Source organism: Arachis ipaensis, chromosome B1 (assembly GCF_059453495.1).
Source record: "Arachis ipaensis isolate K30076 ecotype BB chromosome B1, ASM5945349v1, whole genome shotgun sequence".
NCBI classification, from domain to species: Eukaryota; Viridiplantae; Streptophyta; class Magnoliopsida; order Fabales; family Fabaceae; genus Arachis; species Arachis ipaensis.
Genome location: NC_142436.1, coordinates 39337972 through 39351239, shown reverse-complemented (window position 1 = coordinate 39351239; position 13268 = coordinate 39337972). Strand labels below are relative to the sequence as shown.

At 33.3% G+C, this 13268-nt stretch overlaps 1 pseudogene; it reads left to right on the top strand.

The window, feature by feature from the left end:
• The first annotated feature begins 7005 nt into the window (after positions 1-7005).
• Positions 7006-7809, top strand: LOC148576278 (uncharacterized; annotated as a pseudogene).
• Positions 7810-13268: the final 5459 nt, after the last annotated feature.

Below are 13268 nucleotides of genomic sequence, written 5' to 3'. Positions count from 1 at the left end.
ACCTGTTAAGTAACTTGAATCTGTCCTTAATGTAAATTCTCTGGGTAGTAAATCAATTTTCCATTTCTTAAGAGATTTAATTGCTGCTAGAGTTTCCCTTTCATGAGTAGTATATCTCTGTTCTGTTGGAGTAAAAGTCCCTGAAATATACCTGCAAAGTAATTCATTTGGGGAATATTTAGAATCTAGTGATTCTTTTTCTTGTTCCAAACTTTTTATAGCTTTCTTAGCTTTTAGACATCCTGACCAGGTTATGTCTGAAGCATCTGTTTCCACTATTAAGTAGTCGTTTTCTTCTGGAATATAAAGTTCTGGAAGTTTTTCACATAATTCTTTAACTCTTTGAATTTGCATACTATCTTTTTCTTCCCATTTTCATTCTTTTTTAGTACTTATTTTTGGAAATAAGCTTTTAGTGTATTCTGTTATATTCTTTAAAAATTCTTCATCAGAAATATAATTTATACATCCTAAAAATCTTTGTAATTGTTTTCTATCTTCTATTTTATTAGGAAATAAATTTACTTTTTCTAAAACATTTGGTTGAAGTTTTAGCTTTCCTTGAGTGGATAGAATTAATCCAAGAAACTCTATTTCTTGTTTTGCTATTCTTTCTTTCTTTTTGCTAAGAACTAATCCTTTTTCTTTACATCTTTCTAAAACTATTAATAATTTTTGAAGGTGATCTTCTTTATCCTGTTTTGTAAAAATTAGTATATCATCAATGTAAACTAAAACAAATTCATTTATCTCTTTTAGATTTTCTTCCATAAATCTTTGATAAATACCTGGGGTTTGTTTTAATCCAAATGGTAATACATTCCATTCATAGAGCAACACACTTGTTGATTATTGTGTTGGGCAAGTAAAAGCAGTTAATTTCTTTGTTTCTTCGTCTAAATGAAGTTTCCAATATCCTAATTTTGCATCAAGAGATGAAAACCAAGTTGCTCCTTTGATTTTTTCTAAAATAGAATCTTTTCTTGGAAGTTTATGAGCATCACCAATAGTTGCTTCATTCATCTTCTTATAATTAATTACCATTCTTCGTTTTCCCCTTTTAATTTCATTATTGTCTTCGAAATAAAAGGCTGGAGCCGCATGAGGACTTTCACTTAATCTTATAATTCCTTTTTCCAAAAGATCTTTACATTCTAATGAGAACTCTTCTCTATCTCTTACGGAATAAGGAATTTTATTTGGAATATTTATCTCTTTTGTAGGATCTTTTAATTTAATGCTTACTAATTCTTTATTTGTATTTTTAATATCTAAAGGATTTTCAGCACAAATTTCATCCAAAAGTTCTTCTATCTTTATTTCAAGATTATTTTTTGGAATATTTATCTAAAAGTATAAATTTAAATAACATGTTTCTAATATAGAAAATATTTTAAATTTTAAGATCTTATCTATAGTAGTAGTTGGTATTTTTATACGTTTTGATTTTTGATTTATTGAAGAATCGTGTGGAGCTTTTAAAACTATATATGTTAATTCTTGAATGAATGGATGATATAGCTTTAAAAAGTTATTTCCTATGATAAAATCCATTCAAGAATCTAACATATATATGGATGGAACAATGTACCTATAATTTTGAATAAAAATTTTAGCCATCTCTGCTTTTTGGTCAATTTTATGTATTGATTTGTCAGCTATTCTAACTCTTAATGGTTTCTTTAATTTTTTCCAATCAAGTTTTATATTTGTACTAGCAAAGCATTGTGTTGCTCCAGTATCTATGAAAGTATTTATAAACTTTTCTGTTATTTTTATAGTAATAAATGTGGCATTATTACTCAGTCTCTGAGTCTGTTTCTGAGACATATTCAAAAATATAGTCTAAGTTATCATCAGATTCTTCGAATGGTTCCATGAAACAAGACTTAGCAATTTCTATTTGTTTGGTAAGATCCTTTTTATCCTTCTTTTTTGGATATTCATTTGCATAGTGTCCTTCTTCTTGGCAATACCAACACTTACAGTTTTCTTTTTTATTTGGGCAATAGTCATTTTTTGTCTTTTGTTTTTATTGTTATTTCTTTTTCTAAAATACCTCTTTTTTCTCCAGTTTGGATAGTATTTTCTTTTTCTAAATTGATATTTTCTTTTTCTTTAAAAAATTTTATTAAGACCATATTTTTGGGGTATCTCTTCATTATCCTGACAGCAAATTCTAATTATATTTGCAAATCTTTTTTGAGTCGCTTCTTGCATACAACGTTCTTTTATTTCCTCTCTTATTGCAGAGGTTGCTCCACCAAAATTATTTTCAATTGTCCCTCTATTTATTTCTCTTATAAATCTTCCCATTATAAATTCATTAGCAGGATATGAAAGTTTTGTTATATACATACTAAGATAATGGTCTTTATCTTCTTCTTTTAATTTATAATAATGTATTCTATATTCACATATATAAGACTCCACATTACATAAATCATATATCTGAATATTAGCTAAATGGTTTTTTGCTTCTTGATATTCTTTATTATAGACTTCTTGTCTATGATCTATAATATTTTTTCCAAAAAATTCTTTATATAGAATCATCATTATATGTAATATCTTATCATAAGCTGTTGTTTTTGTTGCTAATTCTTCTATTATTTGGTTTTCTATTGATGTCATATAATCTCTTACAGTTCCTTTAGTATGAAACCCTATGTAATTCCAAATATCTCTTCCAGAAAATTCACTAAGTTTTGGATTAGTAAAGGCTTCTAATAAGAAGGAATTCAACCAGTTCTCGAAAATTTCTTTTTCATTCTTTTTACAGTCTAAATCGAGCATTCTTTCTCCTTCCATTTCCTGGATTTTAGGAACGTATTTTGATGGTATTTTTGTATATTTTGAATTTTTATTTATAAACCCTTTTTTAAAAGCATAATTATCAAAACCTGTTTCCCATTTAAATTGAGATTGATTATCCTTAGATGTTCCAGCTTCATTTTTTACTTGTATTGGAATTGTTGGTTCTTCGTCACTTGAATAATCTAGGATGTGTTCTTCATTTTCTATATTTTCAGAATTTACTAATTCTTCTTCTATTTGAAATCCCTGTTCCATAATATTATTTTCTTGAGCCATTTTTAATTGTTTAAAAAGCATTGTAACTTCTTCTAATTTTTCTTCAATATTCATAATTTCAATGGTGGTTTTACTTTTAATTCTGTTATGTTGATTATATTTTGAAACTTTTCTTCTTTGGGATTCTCTTTTTCCTTATTTCTTTGAAATTTTATGGATACTAATATTTCTTCAAGCATATCTACTATAGAATTTAATTGTGGGTTAAAAGTATGATAAAGATGTGGGGAATCATTTCCATGGTAACATTTTTTAGAAATTCCGTGTGAAAAATAAGTTTTTTCAGGTTTTTGAAGTCCTTCAATAAAACTTATAGTAAAATAAAGATTTTGAGAAAAATCATTTTGTATTGATTTTAAGAATTCAGTGTCATTACAGTTAACATTAGTTAAAATCATTAATTTTTGATCTATTAATTTTGATAATTTAATTATTTCTTCTCTTAAATCTTCTAATTTACTTTTTTCCATTAGGTGACGCTTTTCTTTGTGAAAAGTTATAGTTTTAAGTGAAAAGTGTGGCTTTAGAATGTATGGTTTAGGTTTTGCCACGTAGGCGTCTTTACCATAAAGTTATTTTTGGGATCTTTATTTAAGTGGTGCCTTTCTTTCTTTACTTCTTAAGCCATTCGGCCACTTTCCCTTTTTTTTCTTTTTCTTTTAAATATTAATAATAATAATAATATTTATAAAAATCAATTTAAATTTTATCTTCCAAAATAGTTTTTAATAAATAATTCAAACTAATAGAATAAGTTATAATTAAATTATACTTTAAAAATTTTAAAATTCTATTTAATTATTTATATTAAAAATAATTTTTTTAAAAAAAAACAAAATTTGAATATAATATAATAACTCATAAATAACTAATTATTTAACTTTTTAAAAATTCAGGGTGTTACATTCTATCTCGTTTAAAAAAATTTTCGTCCTCGAAAATTAGCATATTACATAAAACATTACATAGTTTCAACATTTTATTTATTATTATTATTATTATTATTATTATTATTATTATTATTATTATTATTATTATTATTATTATTATTATTATTATTATTATTATTGAAATACCTTATGGAAGAAGCAAAAAGTCTCAACTCATATAGATACATATACAATTTTAAACACTTAGGTTTTCATATTGCGAAGTAGAAGTTACAAGGTAGGCTGGTATTAGAATGACGGGTATATCGTTTGCACACTGAACTCATACCAACTTTAGAGCTCTAGCTTCCTAAACTTCAGCATGATGTAACTTTACCATTCCCAACCATACCATATTAAACATATTCTCCACAAATTCTCAACCTCATCAAACACTCCGCAATCACTAATAGGCACAAGTCTAACATCAACAAAACTCCTTTGCAAGAATCAAGCTCCTCAACATCCTGTGATGTTGCACACTTACAAACTCCATCTTCCGCATCCGCACAACGTATCCTAAAGAACTAACATATCTCTTGGTATATCTAACGATCGCACGTGTCATCAAAACAAGTCTCAAGTCACTCAAAAAGGATATAAGATCTCAGAGAAAGGACAAGCAACAAGAATAATGTTCACAAAGATTTCTACGTTTCTCTTTGATGCATCAACAAGTCCAAGGTTACATCAGAGAATATATGAGTCAAGAAAAAGGAGTTTAAACAGCACAAGGCTGATATCCAAGGAATCACACGTTACTCTAAAACAAGCTTGAGTTACCTAAAAGGATATCAAACTTAAGAAGAGAAGAACAAAATTTATGGACGGGGTTCACAGGAATTCAAGAGAATGTTTAAGAACACTATCAGACAGGGAATAATTCAGAATGTAAGGTTCGAAACAAGAACTTCAAAAGAATCAAATTCATTGAAATGAGATATACATAAAATGCAAGACATGAAGCAAAAGAACCAAACCGCATCTTAAGAAGAGCAGATATCTCAGGGAATTCAAGTAAACGTATACAGTTAAGATCAAATGAAAATAGCATATGAACAAGGAATAAGATTGGGGAACAATTAGTTCACTTTCCAAGAAAGAAACCCCAAACAAAATTTCAAGATAAACTATGGAAAAACAAGATACGTTACTGAGCAACACCGAAATGCAACTTCTAACGTTCCCAAAACCCAAAATTCACATCACCTATTAATTCTATTTCGTTTATGACAATCCATTAGTGTTTTCGTATGCACAAATCATCAGTATTAAGTTGGCCAGATCTAATACCATGAGAGATGCAATGGTCGACTAACAGCATTAATCAATAGACAATCATGCATTTGAAACTCAAACTCTTGTCATTAGGACAAGTCCTACTGCATGACAGATACTCAGAATATGCAGTAAAGCATAGTCAGTCAATTCCCAAGGCTCTAACAAGAATGAACTGCTCTAAAAGATAATGTAACACTCTAACTTTTAGCACATCATGATCGTACCAAAAGTGAGGCGTTACTAATCTGTTTTCCTTATTTATTATTTAATATTGAGCCTTTAGTTCGATTTCGCGTTTCAATTTTAAGAACATGCCGGAAACTTGTGTTTTTTATTAATCAAACCCAATCATCAAAGAACATTAAGTAATAATAATCACATAATTATTAATGATAATAAATATTATACAAAAGAAATCAAAAGGAACTCAAATACAATTCCTATCCCTTTGTATAAAAATAAAATCTTAATAACAAAGGCGAGGGAATTCTATGAAAGCAACTCGACACATAACTTAACTCAAATAAAACTAATAACCGTCCGCAGCTTCAAACTGAGTCATCCAACCTGTGTCACTGAAAGGGTGGAAGATTTTTGGGGTGAGAACAAACCACACGTTCTCAGTAAGGAATGGGAATGCCGTAAAAGTAATGAATAAAATGCGAATAATTAACATACTCAAGGAAACTATAGTTTTATCAAACCTTTTGAAAACACTCTTGGTTTTACTTTAGCTAATTAATTACCTCTTTCAAAATCTCTAAACTAAAAACGACAATCTAAGAACCATTTCTCAGCCACATAATTAATTTTCAATCAAAACGTCAATTCCTAATCACATTAACACATTCACAAACTAATAGTACTGTAAGACCCGGAGCTTTTGAAAAAGTCTTATTATGATCAAGTCTCAAAATCATATGGTTATTTATAGCCTTAATTTCAGAAATTATTTTATTAAAGATAATTAAGGCAAGTTTTGATTTATTGGATTTGAGATAAGCTATGATTATTATCCAATTTTATAATTATTGGATTATTTTCTATATTTGAATTATAAAGTTGATAGTTATAAAATAATAAGTATTTTATATGATTTGGGTTGGATAAGTAATATTTTAAATATTAATACTGTTATTTTGGAAAATGAAGAAATTAAGTATATTATTTCTTATTAATTGATTTGGGCATTTTATTGAAAATAATTGTAGAGTTGATGAACAAATAGTATTTTATATATTATTATTATTGGATTAGAATTTATTTCTAATCACTATATTATCCCTATTTTTAAGTGAAATTACTAAAATGCCCCTAACCCTAATTTTTGAAAATGAAACCCTAACCCAGTAACCCGCTAACCGACCCGGTTTCCTTCACTCACACTCAGTAGCAGCAGCTGCTGGCCCTCTAACCTAAGCACACACACAGCCGCAACCTTCCCCATTTCAGCCAGCAGCAACATCTGCAAAAATGAAAGAAAGAAAGAAAGAGAGGGAAGGGAGAAACGGATTCGTGGAGGAGAAGAAGGAGAGGAGGGGAGGAAAGAGACTGCGCCGCGCGCTGGGCTTCTCTACCACCGCGCCGTCGCCGTGACTGCCGGAGTCACCGCGCCCTGCATGCTCGTCGCCGCCGTTACGTGTAAGTCCGCCTTGGTGCCGGTCGAAGAGGGGTGAAGGAGAGATGTCGAGAGTGAGACGCGATGGAGGTGAGTGAATAGAACTGCCATCACCACCGTCCTGTCCGTGGGGTTGAGATCGCGTCGCCATCTTGGATCCTCGACGCCGCCGCAGTGGAGAGTGGAGCAGTCACCTCCAAAGGAGGTGTTTCGCGCATTACCGTGAGCTGCGAACCACTGACCGAGAAGAAGCTCCATCCTCGTCCCTGCTGTGCAGCGCCGGCGCTATTGGGGTTTCACCGCAGCCGTCCCCGTGGTGGCTGGTGTCGTCACCGGAGAAGACCACCGGAGTTGCTGTCTGTTTCTGCCTCGGGATTATGCAAGTTGCCGGAGCCCACTGCCGCCAGAGCTGCCCAGAACCACCACTGTGGCTGCCGCTGGGATTGTGAATGGAAGAAGAAGACGCTGGTTCTGTCACAGCCGTTCCCGGGGAAGAAATCAGTCGCGCCGCCGTGCCTGGCAGCCGGAAAATGCCACTGCCATCGCCGGAAAATTATGACGGTAAGGGTTTTAAGTTGATTCTCCTTTCTGTTGAGCTTCTGGGAACTTCATTGTCGCTACATGTTGTTCAGGTCCCTGCTGCCGCCGAACCGGTTCGGAGACCGTCGCTGTTTTGGTTCAGCTGTTCCTTCTTCGGTTCGGTAAGTGTTTCAATTGGAAAGCCCTTTTGTTATTGTTCCGTTATCTCAAGCTGAGGTTTGTGGCATTAATTGCTATGAAATTGAGTTTCGGTTGTTGTATGTTGCGATTAGAGTTGCTGAGATTGTTGAGAACGCAAGTGGAGCCGAGTTGCTGGCTGCAGTTGGTTTTGGGTTGAGGCGGAGATGACTCTGTGAGACTTTTGGGCTATGGAATTGCGTTTTGAGGTAGGGGCGCTTTCCAAAAACTATAGTTTATTATTGGAATTATTACATATGGGTACTGATGTGAGATATTGTGTATTTGGTGATTGTATCTGCCTTATGTATTATTTGATTGACTCGAATGACTATGGATGTTGGTTTGGCCGAATTGTTGTGTGGCTTGTGAAATGTAATGTTTGAAGTTGATTCTTTAAAGATTTGAAATGAGTTTAATCCGTTGGGGATTGGTTTGAATTGAGTCAATTATTTTGATGATGTGGAAGATAGAATACTCTTGAAATTCAGCCTGGGTTGCTTTAATTGATTTGGTTTTGATAAATGATTTATTGCTGAACCGATTCTTTAAAGCTTTAGAAATGAGTTAAATCGGTTGATGTTGAGTTGATTTTTGAAATGGTTTTTCTTGAGATAAGCCACTGAGGCGACTGTTGGATTTAACTTGCTTTTGAATTGATTTCTGGTTTTGAGCTGTTCAAAAGGAATGAGAAACGGTTTAGTTGGGACCCGAACCGGGTGGCTAAAGTCCAAGTTTTAGGGGAGGTGCTGCCGAAATTTCTATAGAATCCGAGTCCTTATTTGAAATGTTAATTGGGGAATTTTGAGTTTAATGCCTTTCCTATCTATTTTGAGGATTGTGAAATTATGGCTTCTTTATTACCTTTACTTAGAACAATTAAGAAAGCAATGAAGTTATGCTTTGAAAGAATTATTGAAAAGAGAATCATGATTTATCCTTATTTTCCAAGAAGAACAGTATGTCTTTGGGTACAAGTCATTTGAAAGAGAATTTTGCTTTGAGGCTGTTTTAAAAGGTAAAACGGGTTTATGTTTTTCTCTATTAAACACAAAGATTGTCCCTTGGGAGAGTTTTCGTGATTTTAAAAGGAATTGGATTTCGATTGATGAGCCTCATTATTTTGACGTTTTAAATAAGATTCAAAGTATCTTTTGAACTCTAGTTTAACACAACAAAAATGATTCTCTTATCAATTTGAAACGCTTCAGATTTAATTATGGAATTGAAGCCGGTTTTGTTTAAGTAAAGGAAATGGTTTTGAAAGAAGTAAAGATTACGTGACTCGGTTTGGCTTAGATCCTATTTTCTTACTCAAATCAGAAAGCCAATGTTTTAATGATTTTAAATGAATTTGGTGAAATGAGATATGTTATTCTCCCCTAAAGACTTGGGACTCTGTCGAGAAACTTTTGTTATAAAATCCCATTGTTGGATGGGTGATTTTGAATATCTCAAAGAGGCTTTTAACTTGCCATGATTATGGAAGTTTTGGAAAGAGGATGCCGAGAGTGGCATTGTTTTGAAACGAGAATTTACCTTGAGTAAAAGTGGCTTATGAGCCTGAGATGATTTGAGAAATGAGATCTTTAAAGCCAAGGCTGAAAAGAGTTGAAACTTGATTTCAAAGTGAAATGAGTCGAGAAAATGATTTATGGCTTAAATGCCGATTTCATGAATTTGTTGATTTTGAATGTGGAAGTGTTGTTTTATTGAGAGCCGGAATGGCTGTGTATGTTTATACATATTGATTGGTTCTGGATTGAACCGTGAGCCGGAATGGCTGTGTATGATATGAATATTGGCTGGTTCTAGAATGAACCGTGAGCCGGATGGCTGAGATGGATGTTGATCCATGGATGAGATTGATTGCATGTTTATGCTGAATCATTGATAAATGTGAATGTTGCACTTCCACTATCTGAGATACGAGTTTCCCTGGGTAGTAGCAGTGGCTAGCCACCACGTGCTCCAGGTTGAGACTTGATACTCTGTTGACCCTATGTCGTAAGTGTGGCCGGGCACTGTGAAAGTCCTGGATGAGCTCGCCCCCATGAATATTCACCAGTGATGGTGATGGATAAATATTCACCAGTAAGGGTGATGGATATGGATCATGATTATGATCAAGTTTATGATAAGTATAACTCGAGTTGGGGATGCACGACAGAGGGACAGTCCAATGGTTAGCTACCAGGACTTGTCGGGTTGGCTCTATAACCGACAGATGATATCATCAGCCACTAGGGACAGGCATGCATCATATGCATTTGTGTGACATTGGTTGGGTGTGCATATTATACTTGGTTTGCCTATGTGATTAATTGTTAACTGTTCTACTTGTAATAACTGTTTGTTTGTGCTTGAACTTCCTATCTGTGTTTGCATCTGGGACTCTGTTGGATTGTGGTGATTGGTTGTTGGTTGGATTGTTTGGGCCTAGGGCCGCGGTTGGAATGAGATGAACTGATGGTTGATTTCAGTTTTGTGTTTCTGGTTTGGAATAAAATATGAAAGGCTATTTTGTTTCAGCATAGATAAACCGTTTTGAAAGACTTTTGAGTTTTTGAGAATTGAACGGTTCCTCTTCTAGAAAGGATTCCCGACTTTACTTTTATTGGAAACTGTTGTTTTTGAAAAGAGGCAAAAGACGGTTATTAATCACTGATGCGGTTATCTTCACGTATCCTATTACAGTAATTCCCAAAACCCTCTACTGAGAACCCTTTCGAGGATGATGTTCTCACCCCCCTACATTTTTCCCCTTTCAGGATATGAGCGCAGAAGTCACGAAGAGTTTATTTAGTTATTGATATGTTCTGTATTGATGTAGATTATTTATTGTACCCTCGCCTTTATCTTGATATATTCTGTGAGAGGGATAGGGATTGTATTGGTTAATGCTTGTAAATATATTTGTATATATATATATATGTATGTATATATGGATGTACTCTTTGTGAGTTTTGTAAGTTGTATGGTATTTATGAATGTACGTTATCGAACGAAAGTATCTTTGGGAGCGGTATTGCGGTTTAAAGTTTTAAACAGGCTCATATTTTAGTATTAATAAATATAAGTGTCGTCGTAATGTCCGAACTATCAGAGTCGCGCAGCCGGAAGTGCGAGCTTTGGTAGTTAGGGTGTTACATTATGGTATCAGAGCAGTCCTTCCTGTAGAGCCTGAGGAATGGACCGACTATGCTTCAGTTGCATACTCTGAGTGTTTGTCATGTATTAAGTCTTGTCGAATGACGAGAATTAGAGCTTTATGCACATGACGGTCTATTGATTAACGCTGTTAGTCTTGCATTGCATAATTCTTGGTATTAAGTTTGGCCGGCTTAATACTAGTGAATTATGTATATGAAGGCACTGATGGGTTATCATAGATGTTATACGAGTTTTGAGTAAAGCGAATCGCGGGTTTTGGAAACGTTGGAAACTATTTCTCGAGGCTATTCAGTTGTGCGTCTTGAATTCTGTTCGAGTCGATCTGTTCTTTCGTATCCTAACTTGAAGTTCTTGGTTGTTAATCCTTTTGAAAAGTAGTTTGATTTTTCAACTTTATTCCTCTATTTATATCCATTCTTGTTTGATCTTAATTGCATAGGCTTGTTTGGAATCCTTGTTGCATCTATCTTCCTCTGTTTGAGTTCTTCTTGATTCGCGTGTTTCTTGATGTAGCCTTGAACTTGTCTTAATGTGCTGTGACTTTTAACTGCGGGTTCCGAGTTCATTCTTAGAGAACTTGTTGATTCAGTTTTCTTCTTATTTGACAGTGATTACAGCTAATTTTGAGATTTTTATGAAAATTACTGTTGAATAGATGCATGTTTATCTACATATGAAACCTTGAAGATTTCTTATACAGTTTAGCTATTTATTTCTAATACCTCACCTGTACTTTTACTGGTTTGCGGAACCGCATTTACTTCAAATACAATTTGACTTTCTAGTAATTTTACTATGGTTCCAATGCACATCTTCATTTGATTACGTATTTGGATATTTTTCAAAATTTTGAAAAGAAGGGATTTACCACTTCTGTCTCGATTGAGTTTCGTTTGATAAGCTTTACTTAACTTATTTTGGATTGAGTTTGGTTTAGCATACTACATGGTTTACGCCATTATTGTTCTTTTGAAAATGTTGGACTCATAGTTTTCTTCTTATGAACGGACTGGTTCCTTCTTAAGCTTTTCACCTCTATGAATGTCATATGTGAATCTGTTTCTAACTGATCTTTTACATCTTGTGAACATTACCGTTGACCTTGGTTTGTCCCCTCTTGTGAATCTCATCCTTATGTGGGTCAGTTGATTCGTTTCAAGTTAGTGCATTGTTTATTCTCCCATTATCTCTACAAGAGTTTTTAGTCAAAGATTTATCATTGAAAAATTACAAATGATTGAGTTGTCTTTTTCTATGACTTCTGTATTCTTTTGGATCAATTGAAAGCTTATTTGATGCCCCATGCCTAGTGTATCTTGTTTGAACTATTTAAGATCCTTTCTTGCAAGGCTTGACTCCTTTTTAGTACATCTTAAACTTCTTGAATGTTCTCCTGAGATGGTGATTTTAAGAACACTTTTGAAGTCTTGTTTTGAACCTTTTAAAGAAGTTTCGAATTCTCTTTGACGAAATATTAAACGGAATTTATTTTCTGTTGTTTGATTGAGATTAAAACCATTGTCCAATTTTTACGAAATCAATTTAAAGTTGGCATGCGCCATTTTAAATGAAGTTTTGGAAAGCTTCCTTGTTTAGTGGAAACCGGTTTGTTTGAAACACACCACTTATTTCCTTACCAGATTGTGTGCAAATTTTTACCTTGGAGTTTCTTTTCTAAAAGGAGTTTAATTTTCTCTTTCATCCTTGCTACAAATGTTATACACGCTTGTTTGAATATGAACTTTGAGAATTTTTGAACAAGCCTTTGATTTCTCTCCCGAGTTTTATAAACTGCTTTTGGTTAAGTTGCGCATCTAATTATCTTTCTAAAATATTTGAAGAAATATTTTAGCCTTTAGCCAAACCCGTGTACACCTTGTTTTTAGAACTCGACAAAATCTATTTCAACATGAACTTGCATTAAAGCAAAGCCACGATTATGCTTTTATTACTCTCTTGAAGGATGTTGTTAATTAACCTTTCTTTTAGATTGCGAAGTGATTTTTATGCAAGTTTCGGTTCCTTTATGAACAATGTATTTGGAAGTACTTTTAATCGTGCTCTTGAGTTTTGTGAGCTTTGTCTTGGGTTTGAAATATTCTTTTCTGCAAACCTCATGCTTCCTCGACTCAGCTTGAGTTTGTTTCAAACTGATGCGTTGGTTTTCTTCTTATTGATCCTATTGAACTTCTTTGATCTAAGGGTTATCCTTGAAGTTGTCAATTGAATTATGTCTAGCAAACTTTATTGCTTGAACATCCTTGTTTATCTGGGATTGGATATATTCTTTCAAATCTATGACTATTGTCTTTGACATCCGTCTCTCCTTTCTAAGATCTCATATTCTTCTGAGTAGACTCGAGAATTGTTTTGGTATCACGTGCGACTTGTAGACATAGTAACGCGATACGTTAGTTCTCTAAGATGTGATGTGTATACGGAAGTTGAAGCGGTAG